At 38.4% G+C, this 23,293-nt stretch overlaps 1 long non-coding RNA gene across 3 annotated transcripts in view; it reads right to left on the minus strand.

The window, feature by feature from the left end:
• The window catches only part of LOC106150064, a 51,396-nt gene that overhangs the window by 15,110 nt on the left and 12,993 nt on the right, over window positions 1–23,293 (minus strand). For 2 of the 3 annotated variants that reach the window (XR_001236640.1, XR_001236639.1), the window contains exon 2: window positions 23,146–23,209. This is a non-coding gene — a long non-coding RNA (uncharacterized LOC106150064). Of the gene's footprint in view, window positions 1–16,476; window positions 16,548–23,145; window positions 23,210–23,293 lie in introns of those variants that run through there. The other variant, XR_001236641.1, reaches the window with a different exon arrangement.

Here is a 23,293-nt window from a genome sequence, read left to right on the forward strand (position 1 = left end):
TGACCTAAGTTGTATCTCAGTGTTACACGAGGCAGCAGCTACTGGCCACATGTGATTACTGAGCCCCAGAACTGTGATTAGTTCATACTGATATGTGCTTGAGTTTCAAAAACTAAGTAGAAAATAAAGAATGTAAAGTAATAATTTTATAATTAATAATAATAAAATACTGGAATAATAATTGATTATATGGTAAAATGATAGCATTATTAAAGATATATCATTCTAAATAAAGTTTATTAAAATTAATTTCACTAGTTTCCTTTTATGGGTGACTGGTAGAAAAATTTTTAAAAGCTACTTCTTCCTTCTTTTACAAGAACAATTTAGATATACATACATGTGACAAGCAAAAGGGCAGACTATAAAGCCCCAGACCCTGTTTCTCCTCACAGAGACACCCAGTTCAATGATACATGGGCCAATTCTCTTCATGACAACTTCAGACTACAGTTGAGAGCCTGCTGCATCCCAGGCAGGCCCGAAGCCAGCTACATCAAAGCCACTACCACAACCAGGGGCCCCTTTTCCCAGATCAGTGCTGTAGGACTGGGAGATAACACAGCTCCTGTCTTCTCTCCAGGGAGGAAAAGAGAAGACCAAAACACACAACCAACTGTGCACTTTCAGGAAGTTCCCCCTCAGAACTGTTTTCCGTCTTGCCTAAATCTAAACATTGATGGGAGAGGGAGCTAGGAGGCCACTGGGAACAAAGGTGACATTTGAACATTGACGCTTGCTTGAGATAGCGCATCCTGACCATGGCACAGAATGAGCAGAAAGAAAAAGGAAAATCTCTTGGCTTCTGGCGAGGGAGGGAAAAGCTGGAATGTACTTCCAGCATTCTTGCTTTTCTAAAGGCTTTCCAAGGGTCTGGCTTCTGCCTCATATCACTGGACGTTCTACTAGGACCTGGCATGCTCTATGAGGCTGACAGCAGCTGAGGACAGGAGAACTGCGATGCTGTGTCACATGCGGAGAGCCTGCTGCCGACGCACATCTGTAGAAGCAAGAGATTATGGGCTCATGAAACTATCAAAAAATCCCTGAAGTGGGAAGATACATGCATAGAGCCAGAGAAAACAAACCCACTGAAAATGTTTGAAAGGACCCCAGAACCTCTAGCCTGGGTGACTGGTGAAGGTCTTCCCCTGTATGAAGTCAATCCATAAAGACTGGGAAAGGTGGCTGTGAGAAGGTACATGAAGAAACAAAGACCCGTAGCCAATCAAAGGAAAAAACAGAATCTCCAGAAACTGATCATCAGGAAATGGAGGTATAAATTACATGAAAAAGAATTTTAAATAATCACAAAAGGAATTCACTGAGCACAACAAAATGATGCATAAGCCAAATGAAAATATCAACAAGAAATAGAAAACATAAAAAAGAATTAAATAGAAATTTTGGAGCTGAAGGGGTTCAATAGCAAACAACAAAGCTGAAGACTTAGGGGACCCAAGGAAAACTCATTTGATATTATCAAATCAGAGAAGCAAAAAGAATGAAGAAAGACTAAGGTACTTGTGGGACTTCATAAAAAGACAAAGAGAAAAGGGAAGAGGTAGATCACCTATATGAAGAAATAACAGATGAAAATTCTCAAATCTGAGCAGAATATAGACATCCAGATTCCAGAACTCTAAAGGCTTCTAACAAAAATAATACCAAACCAAGTCCACACTAAAGACACATTACACTCAAGTTGTCAGAGGTGAAGACAAAGTTGACGACAGCAAGTGAAAGGTGACTCGTGATGTACAAGGCATTTACATATGAAGCAAATGTCTTAGCAGGAATCTTTGCAAACAAGAAAGAAGTGGAATGACATGTTCAAAGTGCTGAAGCAAAAAAGAAGTGCCAACCAAGAGTACTATTCTTGTTTTACTGATGCTAAGAAGGATGGCCATGCTGTCCTTCAAAACTGAAGGAGAAATACTTTCTTCTGATGGGAGATGAGGTTTGAGGCAGGGTCTTGCTATGTAGTGCAGGCTGACCTTGAACTCACTTATGCAGTCCAGGCTGACCTTGAACTCATGGGGATCCTCCTGCCTCAACCCACTAATTACTGGGATTGTGTGCCACCATGCCTGGTGAGAAATACTTTCTAAAATAAACAAAAGCTGAGAGAATTCACTACCACTAGACCTGATTACAAGAAATGCTGAAGAGAGTCATTCAAGTTGAGGTGAAAGAAACCTAGACAACAACATGAAAATCTAAAGCTCCCTGGGAAAAATAAAGGCATAAACAAATGCAGAATACTGTAAAATTGTAATTACAGTATGTAAACTGCTTTTAATTGGGGTATGTAAATTTTTAGAGTATTTTGACACTGTAACTGTAAGTATGTTAATGAGTACACAATGGCAGAAGATGTCATTTGAGACATCAGTGACATGAAGTGTGAGGGTGGGAAGAAGTTAAAAAGTAGAGTTTTGTATGCAATTGAAGTTGAGATGCTTCAGTTTAAAATAAGTTGTTGGTGCTATAAGTTATTTTATGTGAGTCCTCTGATCACCACAAAGAAAATGGAGAGAAAATACATAAAAGAAAATGAGAAAGGAATCAAATTATCTCATTACAACAAAATACAAAGGAAGACAGTAAGAAAGGAAAAGATAGATTTAAAAATAAAAGGCTATAGGACAAAAAATGAGCAACTGGCACTAGCAAGTCTTCCCCTACATTTATTGGAGATGGATTAAACTTCCCAGTCAAAGGGCACAAAGGACTGAATGAATTAAAACAAAACAAGCGATAACAACAAAAAGCCAACACAGTTAAATATGGCTGCAGAAGAGAGCAGGAGGGGACTGAGGATATAGCTCAGTGGCATAACAGCCTGCATGGCAAGGTCATGAGTTCAATCCCTGGTACCGCAAAAAAAAAAAAAAAAGAGAAGAGAGCAGGAGTAGCCATCCTTATACCAGACAAAAACCTCTTGGATAATTATTAGATCATAAAAAAATCATTTCACCAAGAAGGTGTAAGTTCATATATATATGTAGCAGGATATACTGGGATGTATATACATATATATATATGAATTCTGTCCACTTTTGCTTATCTGGGAAAGTTTTTATTTCTCCTTCACTTCTACAAGTTAGTTTTGCCATCTTTCTTAGCCTCAGAACATAAATCAAGAAAACCTGGACAAAAGTAAAGTAAGAAATGCACACTAGCACTATAATATATGATTCCATTTATCCACTTTTTTATTGAAAAAAACTTCTGAACAGAAGATCAGTAAGGGAACAGAGGACATGAACAGTATACAGACCAAATGGACCTGACAGACATATACAGAACATTCTGTGCAGGAGCAGTGGAATATGCATTCTCCTCAAGCACATGTTGGGTCACAAAATACTTCTTAACAAAGTTAAGAAAGAATGAAATCACACCAAATATACTTTCTTACCTAAATGAAACGGTGCTAGAAACCAACAACAGAAAGAGAACTAGAAAATTCACAAATATGTGGAAATTAAACAATTTTCTTGGGCAACCAATGAGTCAAAGACAAAATTAAAAGAAAAATTAGACAATATCTTGAAACAAGTGAAAATAAAAATGCAACATAGCAAAATTGATGGGCTAAGGCAAAGGGAGTAGTAAAGAGGAAGTTTATAGACACAAACACGTACATTAAAAATGAATAACTATCTCAAAGAAAAGAACTAACTTTATATTTCAAAGAGCTAGAAAACTAAGTACCAGTTAGGTCCAAAGTTAGCAGAAGAAAGGAAATAGTAAGATCAGGTCAGAAATAAATGAAATTTGAAAAAGAACAACCCAAAAATCAGTGAGACAAAGAGTAAGTTTTTGAAAAGAACAACAAAATTGCCAAAACTTTACCAGTGCTGGTGAACGTACGGCACACATGCCACAGCAGGCACACAGAGCCTTCTCCATGGGCATGTGAGCCAAGTCACCCCAGCATCGCCCAGTGGTCCAGCATTCAGGTCTAATTGCAGCATTGGCACTTTGGGATACATAAGTGGATTTGGGGTTGTAGTTTGAGCACTCAGTCTCTAAAAGGTTTGTCACTACTGATCTAGACTAAGCAAGAAAAGGAGAGAACAATGAAATAAATAAAAAAGAGGGAAAAGGAAACGTTGCAGCTACACACAGAAATAAAAAGGAATATAAGAAACTACTATGAGTGGTTATATACCAACAAACTGAATAACCTAGAAAAAATTCATACATTCCCAGAAATATACAGCCTACCAAGATTGAATTATACAGAAACACATTCAAAAATAACCTTTACCTAGTAAGGAGACTGAAGCAGTAATGAAAAATCTTTCAACAAGATCGAAGCCCAGGACCAGTTGCCATCACTAAAGGATTCTTCCAAATACTCAATGAATAATGAATGCCAATGCTTGTTAAGCTACTCCAACAAAACTGAAGAAGAGGGAATACCTACAAACTGATTTTATGAGGGTAGCCTTACCCCGGTGCCAAAGCCACATTACAGAAAAAGAAGACTACAGGCCAATATCTTTAATAAATATAAATGCAAAAATTTTCAACAGAAAACCAGCAAACAAAATTCAACAGCCCATCAAGAGGATAATGCATCACGTCTAAGTGAGATTTATTCCCAAGACTCAAGGATGATTTAACATATGAAAATCAGTAAGTGTGATACACTATATTAACAAAACAAAGAATTAAGATCCCATCATGTCAGTACATGCAAACAAACCATCTGACACAACTCAAAATGCTTCATGTTAAAAACATTCAATAAACAATAAAAGAAACAATAAAAGAAAATTACCCCAGCATTATAAATACAATTACCAAAAGGTCGTGGTTAATGTCGTACCGAATAATAAAGACTGAAAGATTTTCCTCTAAGATTAGGAACGAGGTAAGAATACCTACTACTGTCCTTTTTTTTTGTTTGTTTGTTTGTTTGTTTGTTTGTTTTTTGTTTTTTTCCGGTACCTGGAATCGAATCCTGTCACTTTTGACATAGTATTAGGCATTCCGCCTGGAGAAATTATGAGGGAGGGATAACAGGATGAGAAGGAACAGGGAGGGAGGGAGAGAGGGAGGGAAGACAGAAATTTATATGGCTTAAGAAAGGAAAGGAGGAAGGAGGGAAGGATGGAGGGAAGGAAGGGAGAAAGGAAGGGAGGGAGGAAGGAAGGAAGAAGGGCAATTGCTCCTATTCTATTTATGAAATCTTGCATCCTTTTCCCCACTAATTTATAAAACCATATCTATCATAAAGCAAGTTCCCACAGTATGCAGGAAACGTGATCATTGATCTATTTTTTCCTCCTAGTCTCATTCTATGCTATTTCCATTGCTGGCACTTTGTGGTCTCACTTTCTCTGGTATGAGCTCTCTTCCTGCCTTCCTTTCTCATATATAATGTACTATTGGAACTTGTCACTTTCAGGATTGGCTCCCCAGAAGGCCTGCAGAGGGTATGGGGCTCAGCAGCTCTCAGCTAGCTGACTGTACCTTGAGCCAACCCACAGGGATGACTATTTCCAAGTTCCAGACCAAAAGTCACACAGATCTGGTCCCCCACTTTAGAGAGAGAACCTACTTCTCCTGTTGCCTGGCACATGGTCCATTTCAACCTGTAATCCTGTGTTCTTTTCCAGCCACTACTTTCTACCTAGAATGATACACATTCTTAACTTCCAGCTTCTCGAAGCACTTCTGGCCTGGGTTTCCTTGACCAGTGGTACAAGTGTGCAGCATACAATGCTTCAGCCTCCTCTTGCTACTACTTATGACCTCCTTCCTTAACACTTTGCATTCTCTCAGTTTCCGTTTATGATGTGCTTATATTCTTAAGCACAGCTATATAGTTTTAATATGCTTTTACTATCTTATCTAGAATTTATCTGTATATTAGAGCAAAGGATAGAAATTTTCTGCAAGCATTCAATCCACCATTAAAATGATGGAAGTGTATTTATTAATACTGTATGGGAAGATATTTATGATCTACATAAAGTAAAAACTAAATTATCAAACAGGATAAATGGATGCTCCTATTTAAAATCCAAAAAAAACAAAACATTTGCATATGTGAGTGGAGACATTCAGGTTTTTCAGGCTGCTTGGAACAGAGGTAGGTTTTTAGGTTACATCGGATGACATGCAAGAAGCAGTACAGGTGAGGGAATGAAAGAGGAATGATTTGAAGGAGGTACTTTGGGCCCTTGCGGAAGCACAGGAACCCTATTACGGTTGAGAACACAGCCACAGCTCTGAGATCCAGTCTGGCAGACCTGGAATGGATGGAAGGTCAGGCAGCCACTGGCCTTGTCATTGCCTTGAAGATGTCTTCTGTGCCCTGTCTCTTCACAAAGTGAGCTACCTTTGCTGTCTCTGCTATTCATCCCACTGCCAACTACACAACTTGGGTCTTTGTCTCCTCTCCAATTCACAGTTGTTGCTTGCTCACCACTGTGACTGCCTCCTCGCTTCTACTCATGGATCTCATCCTTTGCATTTGTCCTTCTCTATTTTTCTCTCCTCTCTTCATCTCTCTCTTTTAGATTTTCTTTTTTTTTTTTTTTTTTTTTTTTTTGGTATCCGGAATCAAACTCAGGACCTTGTGCTTGCCAAGCAGGCTCTTGTGCCACTGAGCTATATCCCCAGCCCACATCTCTCTCTTTTTCTCCACTTCTAGCTCCAAAAGAAGGATCTGAATCATTATGTTTGGGGGAGGTTTGTTGTGGCTCATTTGTTTGTTCCAGTCTTCAGAACACAACACCTTCTTTGCTCAAAGTTCTCACACCCAGTCATGTGAAGGACCCCGTCACCTGGCTTCCAGATGTACCTTTGCCTTTGGGACAGTAAGAGACACCTGGGTCCCTGAGCAATGGCCAGGGTTTCAGAAACATGACCCAAAGCAAGACTCTTGCTGCCTGTACCTGCTGGCCCCTGGTCATGGGTATCAGAGGGACATGGAATGCAAGAGCAGTGATCATTATGGGTGGGTAGGATTTTACCTTTTCTGGTATTTTTTCTTATCTTCATTTTCTATAATAAAAATAGAATAATTCCATGTAAATTTTTAATGCTTTCCATAGGTAAGTACATGTTGGTGTTTATAACTCTTTAAACAACACCTTAAACTTTGTAACCTATTTAAGTGAAGTTCTCTGGCACAACAGCTTTATGAATAGAATCAAAATTAGAGACAGTAGAGGATGGCTTCTCTTTGATATACCAGAGTACAGAAATATATCAATATTTATCTCCATTAGCTATGTGTATGAAAAGTCAAGATGTTTAAACCCCAAAACATAGACATACATTGCAATGGACAGACATACATTGTGATAGGTTACCCATCCCAGAAAGGAGACTAAGTGAAAATAAACTAATGGTTTGTCATCAAAGTCAAATTGATAAAATGACAATAAGGGCCACATCTGTTCTGTAAAATTTGAGATGATATGATTATGATAATGTTGGTGACATTTTACATTTGCATAGCAAATATGCTATAAAATGAAATTTTATACACTTCCACTTGCTTTCTACAGCAATTCTGTGAAACAGACATGGCTATTATCCATATTTCAGAGTTGAAAAGCTGACACTAAAAGAGACTAAGTAAAATTTTGAGGTAGAAATAAGTTTCTCACATGTTGACTCTTGGTTCATTGCTTTTTGCAGGAATAAAAATGTAAATTATTTCCACTTGGAAGCACCATAAGTCCCCTCAGCCACTTCACTATATAACATATGTACCACATAACTTACAATTGTCTCCTTGTGTGTTAATTTAACTAAATCCAACAAATACTTGTCTGCTTTCCTTACCCCAGTTGTACCATAAGACAGAAGTGGCAGCTTGGAGGTGACCTGATATTTTTACATCCTTCTCCAATGACAACTAGTTTTGCTTCGTAAAGTACATCTGGGGCCATAGCAGCATCTACTTTACCCAACACACTTGACACACCCTAATCTCCACCAGCCAGAGAAAGAAGCAATGTGTCATTGAAGTTGAGATCACTGTACTGCTTCCAGCAAGACTTTATGTCAAATTTTCCCAAATCCTCAAGGTTATATTTTAATAAGCCTAAAAATGGCAAATCAGTAAGGTTTATACTCATAAATAACAGAAACATTTACTAAAATGACTTAGTCAAGTAAATGTTTATTCCCCTCCCCCATTTCAAGAAGTCCTAAGCTAACCAGGCAGGTTTAGACAGGTGCTAAAAGATGCCATCAAGGAACAGGTGACTTGTATCATGCTCTTCTACCTAGTGGTCACAAAACAGCTGCTTATTTCATATGCTTCTCCAGAAATCTCTCCAAAAGAATTCCCCTTGTGTATCAAGATCTTATTATCCAGAAGTATTTAACATAACAACTGTTCTCTGAAAGAGAGACTGGGAAGTGAGATAACAGGCTTGTCAGAACTAAATCATGATCAATCACAACCCATCACATAAGGTGGACACAGCTACTACAAACAAAGTTTAAATCTTGTTATGTCAATCAAGTCTGCTACATCTGGATCCAATGTAATGTGCCAATCCCAATGCATACTCAAATCCAGGAAAAGCAAGAAAATGAAGCCAGTAGACTTAAAAAATAGGACAGAAGAAAACCCTATATGTCCTCCTAAATTCACTTCTAAATCTGGGGTGACCAGATTGCTTTGCTTATGCTTGAACTCAGTGAAATAGAAAGAGTTTAAAAGTTTGATTTGGTCAATAACAAAATTTTTGTGTATGTCCATGTTTTTAAAATAGATTTTGTTGCCTGAAACCCTATAATCTCACAAGGCGCAGAGGGCTCTGAATGGACCTGTTCCAGAGGAGTGTATTCTGAATGGCAACAGAGCTGGCCTGGGACAGCACTGCCAGCTGGCATCATGCCACGAAGAGGCTTATGGTGATTCAAATTGCTAAAATGTCTGGGAGTCATTTTCATTTTCCTTATTGACAATTAGCTTTAGTGGCAAGATGAAATAATTAGGCAACAATAAATCTGAAGCATATAGCTCTTCTGTAATGAAAGAAATTCAGTGGTAGGAAGGTAAGTTTGCTAAGCCTGGCCACTTTCATATGAACAAAAATGGTGTGGAGATAAGCTTAGGATGAGAAGCCTGGGAAAATACAGTCACTAATTCATTTGCAGAACTAATGTTCCATGTGGCCTTCGAGCTATTGCTGTACATGTTACCCAAGATAATTAATAGAAAATGTGCTATAGTAACAAACAGAGTTCAGTAACATTTTTGCTAGCATTCATTGCAAAGACCACTAGTATTTAGCACAGCCCCAACCTTTTGTGTTCATCTGCTCCTGAGAAGGTATTCTGCCAGTGGTTTGCCTATGTTTAATATCATTGTTTATTAATCTTGTCAAAGTTAACAACTATAATTTGCCCTTAGTCACTGTCTTGGCATTAGGAAATACTAAAACTGGGGTCAGTTTCAGTGTTTCTCAATGACAACATGGTTACAGTCTTGTTCAGAAAGCATTCTTGTGGTGAGCAACTGACCCCCCCACACACACATGGTATATCATTTATCATCCTTGGTTCCCGGGTACTAAATGGCAGTAACAGCCCTCAATCATTTTAATGTTCCTGCACACCCCCACACACTCTCTCAATTCTGCTAAGGCACATGTAGGCCAAGATCCAATGAACAGCTTAAATTTGCAGACATCCAAAGTAAGGTGCTCCGCAGCCCAGATCATGCAATCATTGAGGTAGAGGCAGAACTAGGACCCAAAGCTAGAACTGTGAATCTGGGAAGCTTCACAGAAAACAGGTCTTCTCTGCTATCTAATGGAAAGTTAATATGTCCTCCCTTTCCTGCCTTGGGTTGATAGCTATTTAACTAATATTTGTTGAGTAACCAAGAATCCAATTCAATTAAAGCCCATGTTATGTATTAGTGTGCCGTCATCTATGACAAATGTACCTCAAAGAAAGAAAGAAACAGAGAGAGAAAGAAAGAAAGACAGAAAGACAGACAAAAAGAGAGAAAGAGAGAGAGAAAGAAAGAAAGAAAGAAAGAAAGAAAGAAAGAAAGAAAGAAAGAAAGAAAGAAAGAAAGAAAGGAAGGAAGGAAGGAAGGAAGAAAGAAAGAAAGAAAGAAAGAAAGAAAGAAAGAAAGAAAAAGAAAGAAAGAAAGAGAAAGAAAGAAAGAAAGAAAGAAAGAAAGAAAGAAAGAAAGAAAGAAAGAAAAAGAAAGAAAGAAAGAAAGAAAAGAAAAGAAAGAGGGAAGGAAGGAAAGTGTCGCATTTGGCCTCCAACTTAATATACTAATTAGAAGGGCCCTGCATTGACTTCAGGTAAGAAAATAGGTGAAGGTGTTCTGTATCAGGATGTCTGAAGTCTCCGCAAAGTCAGAGTGATTCTCAAAACAGGAAGCTAGGAGTCTAGAGAAACACTTTGTACAACTTCATGCTAATGAACCCTTGAAAAAGGTCTCAAAAATACTTTCAGTAATACTTCCTCTATGTCCTTTTGCCCAACAAACTTTAATTTGTTAGCATTGCATTACCTTGGCATAGGCTTCTACTTTTATCAACAGAACCATAACCCTGCACTAAATAGGAAGGAAAACAGAAAAGGAAAGCCTAACAAAAGAGACTGTTTCCTTGACAATGTGATAAGCATTTCTTTGACAGTAGACTTGGAGTGCATCAAATACTCTTTTTTTTCGCCCTCCTTGCTAGTCACCAGTGTACCTATTCTACTCATCATTTAGTCACTCAAAAAAGTTGTTGCATGTCCACAGTGTGACTGGTGTTCACTCCATATTCAAACACAGGTGTGGGAAATACAGATGGCTTGCAGAAACATATAAAACAAATGCGTGGCTTTAGGAAACCAGGTTCAAGTCCCAGCTCAGGCACTTTATAAATTTTTAGCTTGATTCCATCTCTGAACCCTAGTAGGATTACTATGGGGATTAAATCTATGTTATGAACTCCCATTTCCTTTTGCTTTTGAAAATCTTGTACACTAATGATAGCTTTGCCATGCCTTGAACTAAGGTTTTGAGCAGACGCAAAACCTCATGATTTTCTCATCTGTAAAGTAAAGGTTACACTTGCCTTGGCCACAGGTATTATGGGTCTTCTTAGGGGTGTTATGAAGTTTGAGTGACTTGACAGAAAAAGAACAAAAGAGAGTCACATAGGTCTCGATATAATTTCATATACAGCACTTAATTAAAATTTTAATTCAATGTACATATGCAGTAATATTTTAACTTATTTTATGTTCATTGCATTGGGTACAGAATGAAAATAACAAACTCAATTCTGATAGCACATGCTTTGCATTATTTTTTAAAACTTACACTCATATGTTTTTGCTAAAATAATCCTATTCTCATTAATGCCATTTATATCACTATAATATTGAACCACGCAAGGATAAGTTCCCTTCTGTTCTTTTCAAATAAGCACCTGTCTAAGCTACATATATGGTATCTCAATCCAGGTTTAAGATGCTATGATATCATTGTGATGAGAATGACTGTCCTATAGTGAATGCAAATATTGACTGGAGATTATGTAAAATTAGTTAAGTGCAATTCTATGAACCCCCAAAACTTTAAAGTCTGTCTTGGATCAAATCCCAGTCTCTCCACTGACCAGTAGTAGAATCTCAGAAAAATTGCTCAGTATTCCTGTATTTCCTCATTTCCAAAATATCTATCTCAGAAGGTTAGTAGGGAGATTAAGTTAGATATCATCTGTGAAATTCACTACAGGATTAAGTGTTCAGGAATATTTTATTCCCATTCTGAGTAGCAGGTTTGACTCCAAGGATAAGAAAGATCATTCCTTCCTTCTTATAGACTTAGACCCTGGCACACCTTCCGGGAAACTCGTGACCACCAGCCACCCACTGACTCCTAGATGGGCTGAACCTCTCTGCTGGGACTCCCTATGTTCTTGGTGGTTCCAGTGAGCCAGGTATGGTGGTACACACCTGTAATCTTAGGAACCTGGGGCAAGAGGGTCACAAGTTTGAGTCCAACTTGGGTGATTTAGTGAGTGCCCTAGAGAGACCCTGTCTCAAAATAAAAAACAATAATAATAAAATAATTTTAGAAGGGCTAGAGATGTAGCTCTGTACAAAAGTCTTGAGTTTAATCTGCAGTACTGAAAAACAAAACAAAACAACAGCCCAGGATCCCAGGACCTGGTGGTAATCCTTTACTGTTTACCCTAACTCCTCAGTAGATGCTAAACATAAACTTGCTATCTCAAAGTCAGATGAAATAGACACCTACAAAGTTTTGCAAAGCCACACTTCAGAAACTTTAAACAGTGTTTCTTCCCCACCCTCTCACCAGCCATGCAAGCAGCAATCTTATCACTGAAATAGAGAACTTTGAAGTCATTTGAGAATGACATGAGTGGTACCAAAAAGAAATCAAAAGAATCTCTGCAGGAGGCTGGGGATTTAGCTCAGTGGCACAGCGCCTGCCTGGCAAGCACAAGATCATGAGTTTGATTCCTCGTACTGGAAGAAAAACAAAAGACAAAACAAACAACAACAAAAAAAAGAATCTCTAAAGGATTGTTGTTCTCTTGATTTTGAAAGCCAGTGTCTAAACTCAGCTCTTGTGGCAATACTGGTAATTCCTTTAGGAGGGAATTTTTAGTTACCCTGTTTTATAGCACGTATAAGGCTATGAATATGGAGGGAAAAGCAATGATATGGTGCTGGGGATGTGGCTGCATGGTACAGCACTCACTTAGCATAGGTGAGGCCCTGGTTCAATCTCCAGCACAAGTGCTCACACACATGTACGTGCACACGCATACACACACACACACACACACACACACCCCACAGTATTCTTGAGGTCATTATTCATTACTTTAGACCCACAGAGAAGCGGCCCATGAGCTGTGCATACTCTGCCTAAAGTTGTCATTCCATTGGTCATTTATGTCCTCTGCCACTGCTTGCTTTCAGGACAGAAGGATAGGCCAGTTTGCTGTCTTCATGGAATGGGTGATGATGGAAAAGGGAAGAGAAGGTACCTGATACTAATTTATTCTGCCAGCGTTTATGTATTTAGCATATATTATTTCACTTACTGCTCTCAAACACCTGGTGAGGTAGGCAAGCAGTTTATTATCAAGGTTTTACAGGTGGGCACTCAAAGACTCAGGGATGCTTGGCAACTCACCCTTGGCCACATGGACTAGAGGAAGCTCTGGTTGCCACCTGGGCATCGCACACAAGGAAATGTCTTCAATAGACGTCACCACACTGCACAGAACCTGTGGACTAGTTCTGTTATTCTTTCATAGGCTCTGGACAAAAGGGCTTATTCTCAGTAACTATACTGCATATGCTGAGTGAACATTCAATCTGTGACCAAGTTAGTGCCTTGATTTTTTAAGGCTCAATATCCTTATCTGAAAATGTAGATTATAAAAATGTCTGCTTCATAGGATCACTTGGAAGCTAAGATAATGTGCATAAAATGCTCAGCGCAGTGTAACTATGCAGGATACAAAACGTTTAACTGTTTTTATGGAGAAGCTGCTCCACTCCAACAGCAGAGCCTAGGAAATGGTGAGGTACTTCGAGGATGACAGAAACTCCAGGAACACTCATGGGGAAGTGATAGAAGCAATGGATTCTGCCTGAGAAAGTAGAATAGGCTTCTTAGAAGTGGTGACATGTGAGCTGAGTCATACAGGATCTGTCATATTTCCCTGGTTCTGAAAGTAAGGGTGAGGGAATGCATGGGTTGAATCGCAGGAAAAGGAACTTTGGAAAACAAAGTGAGACATAAAAGTATGTATCCAGATAGCAAAGAAGGGGATCAGGGCAAGTGGGGAAGGGAGGGCAGCAAATCCATCAGGGTGTGAAGAAGCTAGAATTCGAGGCTCAAGGTTTGGGCTTCATGCTGTGAACAGTGGGGAGCCATGAAAACTTCCTAAGCAGTCAGCCACATGTTCTCATTTGCATGTTGGAAAGAGAATGGAGAAGCCCATCTGGACCACGGATTAGACAGGAGCAAGATGAAGGCAGGAAGACTATAATAACCAAGCGTGAGAGGTGAGCAAGCCATGGCAAAGACCAGAGAGCACAGCTCTTGTCCACCAGGATGGAGTGCAAGTGCCAACGATGCTGGCCCGTTACCCATTTCCCTAGAGCAACACAGGCAAGTGTCCTATCTTTTCTCAGAACCGAAAGTCTTATAAGCTTAAGGCAGTACTTAAAAATTTGAGAACCGGAGGAACTCTAAATTTAAAAGACAAATGAAAAATGAGGATGTGTTGTGCATTTGGCAGGAATGTAATGTTACCTGTTCGGCCAGGCTTCCTGGCTTACTCTAAAAATACTTCTTCAAAGACTGAAATGGAAACAGCTGCTACCCGTGGATGGATTGGGAAGAGGCGTGGTCCCATTTTCCCATGGCTCCACAGTCCACTGGAGGGAGCATATTAACCAATGTCAGGTCTTCAGAAAAGATAATACTGACCAACAGCATTTCCCTTCAGGAGTTAGTTTACATTCTTTCTTCCCCAAAATTCCCTGTCATTAAGTACAACCAAAGTCTCCAAAATGGTAAATGTTCAAGGATATGTCTATCTGGATCTGAAAGGTAGAAGACATTTGCTTTAATAGTTTTATTAGAAACTGGGAAACAGAAGGCTAAAATCATAGGAACCTTTTAAAAGGTTGTGAACTGAAAGTTTTGAGCAAGACTGGTAGGAGGTGAGAGGAAAAGATGTGAATATTTAATAAGTAAATACTCAAAGAGTGTCTTTGGTCATTTCAAAATGCACTGTTGGGACATTAAACTGGTCATGAAGAGAAAAAAAGAAAAACCAGTAATCAGATCCCTACACAGTCATTGACCCAAAACAGACTCCAGGTGGAAAATAACATACTAAACATATTTTTAAATATTTTTATTTTTAAAAATACATAAGATTTTGAAAAAGAAGAAACTCCTTAAAATGTACCCCAAACCATAGAGGAAAAAAGACTGATACATTTTACTATATAAAAAGTAAAAGCTTTTGTAAATATTTATTGATCTATGTAGCATAAGTATGTATTAATAAAGTTAAAAGGCAAAGAGCAACCTGAGGGACAAGCATTGTAGCACACACGCCCTCCCCCCACTTGCATCCACAGGAGGTACAGCCTGCACTGCTCTTGCTGGACGCCCTCTTCTGCCGTTTCTAGCGGCTCTGCGTGCCCGCCACCCCCACTGGCACAGCCGTGCTCTCACCATCTTTCTCTGAGACTCTCAGCACTGACCTCCATCCTGACTGTCACCCGTTGACATTAGTCACTTAAAGAAACCTAGGACTTCCTCATGATCTGAACCCTTACTCCCACTTGGTCTGTGCATCTCACTCTTTAGCCCACCCTTCACCCATCCCTAACTCTAAAAACTGTGCTCTCAGTCAAAAACAGAGCTCCTACATGATTAACTTCCCCTTGCATTCTTGCCAAGTTTTGTGTGCTGTCAAAAATGACAGTATGTTGCTCTTTTTATGGCTAAACAGTATTCCATTGTGTATATGCACCATGTTTTCTTTGTCCATTTATCCCTTGACTGTTTGTTTCCCTTTCTTGGTCCTTGTGAGTAGGGCAGTGATCATGGAGTGTCTCAGCAACTGTATGTTCTAGTCTCCCTGAGGACATTGCTTGTCCATAGCCTGTGCAGGGACATCTGTCTTCTCTCCTTCTGTCCTTAACCTCTAGCCCTACAAGTCAGGGAGGTGTCCTCCTCCTTCTCACTACCATGACTGGGCCACAGCACTGTCCAGCATCAATATTCTAAGAGTGGAACTCTGTTACGGTCACCCACTGTGCCAGACCATTTCTTGAAGATTTCGAGATTTTTCACTTCCTTTCTCCTTCACATTATTCTTGTGATAATTTTATATTTTTAATGCACATAGATATGATCTTTGTAACACCATGGCATCTGTATTCTTTGACCTTTGACTTCCTTCCATCTAGTATAATGATACCATCTTATTTTAGCTACTGCTGTTGCTAAAGTGAAACATTTCATAACCAGTAACTATAACCTCACTACAATTCTGTTTCAGACATTCTGTTTTCAGACCACTTGCTCCTAGAGAGAAATCTAGCTGATTCTCTCTAATGTCCCACCTCCAACAATTCTTTGACCCCTGACACAGAGATAAGGAGGAAAATTAAGTTTACTGTCACTCACTAAACTTGAGTCTCTAATTGCCTTTTAACTTTCCTTAAATCTCTTCCATACTCAGTCATTATAATCACACCTTTGTATCTATCTTTAAGTTATCTACTCCTGCTCACTTCCCCAGACTTCTCTTGGATGATGGATTAAATTGTGCCTCTTTTCTGTATTAGCCTGCTTTCTGTTGCTATAACAGAACACCTGAAGCTGAGTAGTTTCTAAAGCAAAGAGGTATGTTTAGTAAACAGTTCCATAGGTTCAAGACCATGACACCATTATTTTCTTAATTGTAGTGTGGTCCTTCTGGAAGCAGCATCACAATGATGGAAGACCAGGTAAAGGAGATTACATGCTGAAACAAGAAAGCAGAGAGAAATCAAGGATCCAGCCTCACTCTTTTTATAACAACTCGCTCTCAAGGGAACCAATCAGAATCCTAAGAGATGTACATTAATCCTTTTGGGGATCAGCACAAACCCCCCCAACCTAACCAACTTCTATTAGACCTCACCTTGTAAAGGTTATTCCACCTTCCAATCCTACCACATGGAGAACAAAGTTGCTAGCACATGAACTTTTGAGTTCTCTAAAGAAACTATATCCAAACTATAAATTCATATGCTGAACCCCTAACTCCCAATGAGATATTTTGGAACTAGGGCCTTCAATGATGTAATTCAAATTAAATGAATCCATAAAAGTGGGATTCTAGTCCAATATGATTGGTGACCTAATAAGAAGAATACAGAGGTGTGCGTGCACAGAGAAAAGGCTCTGTGAGGCTACACTGAGAAAGAAGCCATCCACAAACTTAGAAGAGAGGTCTCAGGAGAAATCGACCCTGAGGTCATCTTGACTTCAGACTTCCAGCCTACAGAACTGTGAGAAATAATTTTCTTCTATTTACAAATTATGCAGCCTAAATTATTTTGTTGTAACAGACAGACAGACTCATTCATATAGTATTGATGGAAAGTATAAATTAGCATTCTCTTGTAATACTATCCACCACAATTAAAACAAATATACCTTACCCAAATGTACTAAGTTATTTGCATACAGGATGTTCATTTACAACTTTGATTATAATAGCAAATATTATATTTAAATTGACATGAGATTTTAATTAAATTCGATATGTCCATACAGGAAATGCTTCTGGAAGACAGTTTCACAGTGATGGAAGACCAGGCAAAGGAGATCTCATGCAGAGACAAGAAGTTAGAGAAAAATCTAAAACTAAAGAGGGAGCTCAAGGTTTCCTTTAGTGGTAGAGAGCTTGCCTAGCCTGTGTGAGGCTCTGGGTTCAATTCTCAGCACCCAGAAAAAAAGAAGAAAGCAAGGAAAAAAAGGAAGGAAGGAGGGAGGGAGGGAGGGAGAGTGGGAGGGAGGAAGAAAGGAAGGAAGGAAGGGTAGGGATGCAGGAAGAAGGGAGTGTAGGAGAGAGAAAGGAAAGGAAAAGAAAGGAAAGGAAAGGAAAGGAAAGGAAAGGAAAGGAAAGGAAAGGAACTATGACTGCTGAAAAGAAATTATATCTATTATAGACAACATTGAAAAAATGAGCGAAATAGTCTATACAATGTGTGTGTGAGTGTGTGCGTGCTCATGAGTGCGTGTATGCATGCACATGCCTGCATGCCCTTTCATTAAACATTTCTGAAAGACTATATAGGAAGCTCTTAATTATTATTTCTAAGAAATAATTTTAGATTTTGGGCACAAGAAAATATTCCTGTTATTTTATCCTTTTCTTTATTTTTGGAGTACTGGAGACTGAACCCAGAGCCTTGCACCATACCTAGGCGAGCACTCTTACAAATGAATAACACAACCAACACTGTTTTATTCTTTCCTATGGTGTTTTCATGAACATGTGTGCCTGTTCTATTTTTTTCAAAAGAGAAAGAAGCAAGAGCAGTGCTCATGCTCTTTCCCCTTTTATAATTTCATATTGTGTGTGTTAATCCACAGGCATACACACAAGTATAAATCACATTTTGTGCAGTATATAGGTTAAAGCAATTTCATATCAGTTAATGGATTCCAGTTTTCTGTTTAAAAGCTCTGTTTTCAGAAGGCTAAAAGAACTTGTCAGGATAGTTGATTAAGTGCTCTCTACCTCCTACATACAAATTCATAAAATTCAATAATGGAAAAAAATCATTCAGGCATTTGTTTGGCATTTTGAAGACAAAGAGACCAATCAATAAACCACTTCTCAGCTGTGTGCGTGTGTGCTGTTGTCATTGGTGGTGCTATTGTTCTTTAGACAAGTACTACATTTTAGGATTTAGGCAGGTAATTCTATTTAGTCTGCTGTGTACCTATTCATTGTCTAGCACTGAATGAGGTCCTGTGAGAAAACAAGCTAAGCCCCTCTCTCAGGAAGCTCAGACTCAGAAAAGGTGGGAAGAGCAATACAAACAAAAGAAAGTATCAGAGGAGACTGAATGGGAAAATGAAGACTTGAGAAACCACTAGCAGAAATCAAGCCACAAAACCAATGACCGATGCTTTTCCTCTAAGAGTAGGACTTTAAAATCAGGCTTCAACACTCCATGCAGTCCAGTAAATTATGACAAATCAGGAATGCTGCTATTAAAATGGACCCCTGGGGCAAAACGCCTTACCAAACCAATTTGAATACAAACTCACAGCAAAATACACTAAGAAAGGAAAATAGCCAAAGCCATTTTCAATGCTGCTTTGTAAGGATACTTAACTTTTATGTATGCAGATATAGGGAGATGTTGCATAATGGGAAACAGTCACTATTTTTGGTTAGTTGCTAAAGATGTTAGCATTTTAGGAGATTCCCTCCCCTCAACTCACCCTTCCTGACTTATTATGCCCATTACTAAACCCATATCTAAATCAGAAAATTACTAAAATGCAAATTTAACATAGCAATTTATCTGCAACTGAAAATATCTCTGAGTTAATAGAGCTCCACTGATGAGATCTAAATAAACAAGGGACTATCAGTACCTAATTTACAATGGTATTATTTAGCAACATAAATTTAACCACAAGCAATGTATATCATGAAAGTCATAAATAAACACCAGTAGGAAATGAAGAAAAATGAGGAGTTACATAGAATATGCTTTGTTAAAAAAGGAAAAGGACCAGAAGAGTATCACATTAATGCTAAATACAGTCAGAATTTCAAATTGGTGAAAGTAATTAAGCTAGGAAATTAAAAATCATGCTGCACATTCTTTCACCTACTCCAGATTTACAAATAAGAAAATCAACTTATTTTACGACTTAAGGTACCTTGAAAATTTGCACAGAAAAATATTTCTCTTTCAACTTGCCATGGTATCCAAATTTCTCACCATTAGAAATTAACACATTTAAAAATCCTTTGCATTCCAAGATCTCTTTGTTAAAAAAGAAAAAAATCACAAAGACAAATGACTCTTCACTAGATAATAACTCAGAGGTAATTATATATCTGAAATTTATAGATTAAAAGAAACTTTAGTAGGGCCGCTATTCTTTTTGGTCTCAACTTCTGGGTAAATAGAAACCAAAAGCTATCGTAAGGCTAACTGTTGTCTGAACTGACACTAAAACTCAGTGTTCTGATTTTCCAATCTAATGCTTTCCCCTAGCTGCACCTCAATTTATTTTCAAGGCTGTCCAAGAATGAGACATGACAGCAATATCTCAGAATAAGAAATAGGAACTATGGAAGTGTGCCTCCACAAAAGACAAAAAAGAAAACACAGTAAGTAACTTCACAATTTTGCCTATTTAAGCTCTGTTAAGAATGAGTTTTGTTTTATTTTTTCACCAAATTCATAGCTACCTTGTCAAAGTAGGATGCAATTAAATCTAGACATTGAAAGTATTTAAAAGCTTGAGTGTGATTTTTTTTACTTGTATTATTTGTTGTAGGTGATTTTAGGCAAGTCTGTGTGGGGTAAAACTACCATAATTAATATTTATCATACTATTGACCAAAATCACAATTATTCACTTAATCATTTCACCACCAGCAGGGTTAGGTCAAGGTAAAATGTCCGTCTGTGACTATTTTCCAATAATGCCCTTGGACCTAACTACATTAGAACATCACAGAAGTCCTCCCTATTTCATCTTACTGTAAACTTCTGTTGAATTTAGAGTCTCTGGTGAGCTGAAAACTTGTCTTAAAGAGAATATAGTGGAGGTGGTGAGATTTGAGAAACACAAGACAAAGAGTCTGTTTCTTCCTAGTGGATCTTCTTTAATAAACAAGCCTGGAAAGAAGATTGCTAATACAAATTGTCCTCCTTTAAAAGAGAAAATGGTCACCATTACAGCAGAGTAGGGCATAACACCTAAGTGAGTTATTTTAGAAATGTCAGATATACACCTCCTGCTGCTTCCCTCCTTCGTCTTTACTCACCCACCAGTGGTGATTAACATTGGGTTACCTCATGGATACACTATGGACATTGTGAGGAGACTAGGATAGTGGGGCCAGTGAAGACAATAGTAAGAACCCAACAGATCAAAAAAACTTAGGTAATGTATATTTTGAAATAATTAGAAGAGATGATTTTGAATGTTTCATCACAAAGAAATGATAAATATTGGTGGAGATGGATAGTCTATTTATCCTGATTTGATCATGACACAAGTTATATGTGTATTTAAACATCACATTCTGCCCCATAATTTGTACAATGATTGTGCCAATTCAAAGTAAAATAAAACAGGGAAATTTTTAAATAAAAATAGATTTTAGTCAGACGTGGTAGTGCAAGCCTATAATCCTAGCACTCAGGAGGCAGGGGCAGAAGGATCTCTGAGGGTTTCAGGCCAGTCTGTACTACATTGTGAGCTCAAGGCCAGCCAGAAGTATGTGGTTAGATCCTGCCTAAACAAAAAGAAAAAGAGAAAGAAATTTTTTAAAAAGTAGTCTTTGTTTAAGAAAATGAGATAGCTCTCAGATGGCTTTATACTTACTTTACAATTTAGTAGTATTTTCAATTACATTCATATGGCCAAGGAACTGTATACTTTTAGAGCTCGATGTCACTACAGTTTTTAAACCCAAAATCTCTGGCTAAGATGACATAGTATCTTCATGATTTGCTGTATTCTGTACCCTCAACATTCAGCCCCGGATCAAATCCAACAATAATGATAGACAGCCATATAAGCATACACATATACAACGTTTTAAAAAATGATATGTATCTCTGTGGGCCAGAAAGAGAGCAGAACCTCAGAATAGTGAAAAAAACAGAAGCTACAGACTAACTGGGATCAGGTCAGGAAGACAGCAAGAGGGCTTGTAAACAATGCTGAACACAGCCTCTACCCAACCTCTGACTAGAGCCATGGATTCCTGGGAACTCATGGCCCTGAAGAGAGAATGTTATGGCTTGTGTCTAGATGTTCCCCCAAAGCCTCGTGTAGTCGTAGATGGGGCTTTTTAGAGGTGGCTGGATCTAGAGTGTGTGATGCTGGGATAAAAGATATATGATTACTAAATCAGTCCACTGCTTGATTTGGTACTGTCCTAATCCTGGTAGCCTAGATAAGATATAAAAGGGGCAGAAAGAAGTGGCTAAGGTCACTTGTAGCTTGATGCCTTCTGCCTTCTGTCTTCTGCCCACTATGAACTGTTTCTCCTCTGCAATGCCCCTCTGCCATGACACCCTACCTCAGAGCCAGCCAAATATGAACTGAAATCTCTACAAACTGTGAGCTAAGTAAACATTTCCTACTTTAACTTTGTGTCCTGGTATTTTGACTCAGCAACGAGAAAAGTAACTAAGACAGAGGAAAACAAACAAGCTGTCCACTACAGATTGAATTAAATCTTATCCTTTGCTCTGTGAACACATGTGGAATATCTCCCAATGTCACCATGACCAATAGGCTCAACATTCTATTATCATAAAATCTAGTTTGCCAAACAGAGAATAGTGAATACTTTCTGAGTCCAAAGACATCTGAGACAAATCTGTAGTCCAATAAAGTCAGGCTTACTGGCTCATTACTATGAGGAAGCCAGCAATTCTAGAGGAACTGTTTCCCACCAAATCTAGGGTAAGAGAAAATTAGCAGAAGATTGGGGGAAGAATGAAGTTTAGGTGAAATGCAAAGAGGTTTGGGGTTTTTTGTTTGGCATTTTAATCAATTTTGAATAGAGTGGCAGTAAGTTCATCCAAATTGTACAACCAACACCATTACCTATTCCCAATCTCTCTTCATAATTCTGTTCCGTGTACCTTAAACACTGTACTTTCCAATTTCCCCACCTTCACCGCAGCCTCTGACACTCACTTTTCTACTGTCTCTCCCCCTATGACTCTACTTTCAGTAGGTCACAAAAGCAAATCGTACAGTGTCTGTCCTGTGACTGCCTTCTGTCGCTGAACTTAATATCATCAATTTTAAGACACATTATCATGTTTCAGAATTTCTTTGTTTTTTAACGCTGAAAAAATCCTATTATATATTTATAATGTATTTTATTTATCTATTCATTTGTGGTGGACACAGATTGTTTTCACCTTTCGGCTACTGAGAATAAATGGTGCTATGAATATTGGAGTACAAATCAGTTGAGTTTCTGCTTTCAATAAGTTTGGTTATATACTCAGAAGTGTAATTTCAGGATGATGTGATGCTTCATTCACTATTTCTTTTAGGAATTTCCATGCTGTTTTCCACTTTATCTGCAGCATTTTACATTCCCATCAACAATGAATAAGGATTTCAATTTCTCCATATTCCCGTCAACATTTGTTATTTTCTATGTTTTTTTTTATTACAGCCACCCTAGTGGGTGTGAAGTGGAAAGAAAAGTGTGATAAGCTTGATACAAGACAGGACTGGATATGAAAGTGTCAACATCAGGTCAGAGCTGTGAAGAGGATTCAGGATTTTATTTCCTTGAAAACCGCAAAGTTAATATGAAATGCTGTACTCTGACACTCTACCTGAAGTCCTCTACCTGATTTGGAATTGAGGCTGCTTCTCAGTTTCAAGTGACTTCCGGTCTACCTGGAAAAAATGGAAAGCTTCATTTTTACTAATGAAATTAACTTCAAACCAGCAAATCTCAGACCATCTGTGATTTTAGAAAAC

This window comes from Chinchilla lanigera, unplaced genomic scaffold (genome assembly GCF_000276665.1).
Source record: "Chinchilla lanigera isolate Chin_1 unplaced genomic scaffold, ChiLan1.0 scaffold00062, whole genome shotgun sequence".
In the NCBI taxonomy this organism is placed as follows: domain Eukaryota; kingdom Metazoa; phylum Chordata; class Mammalia; order Rodentia; family Chinchillidae; genus Chinchilla; species Chinchilla lanigera.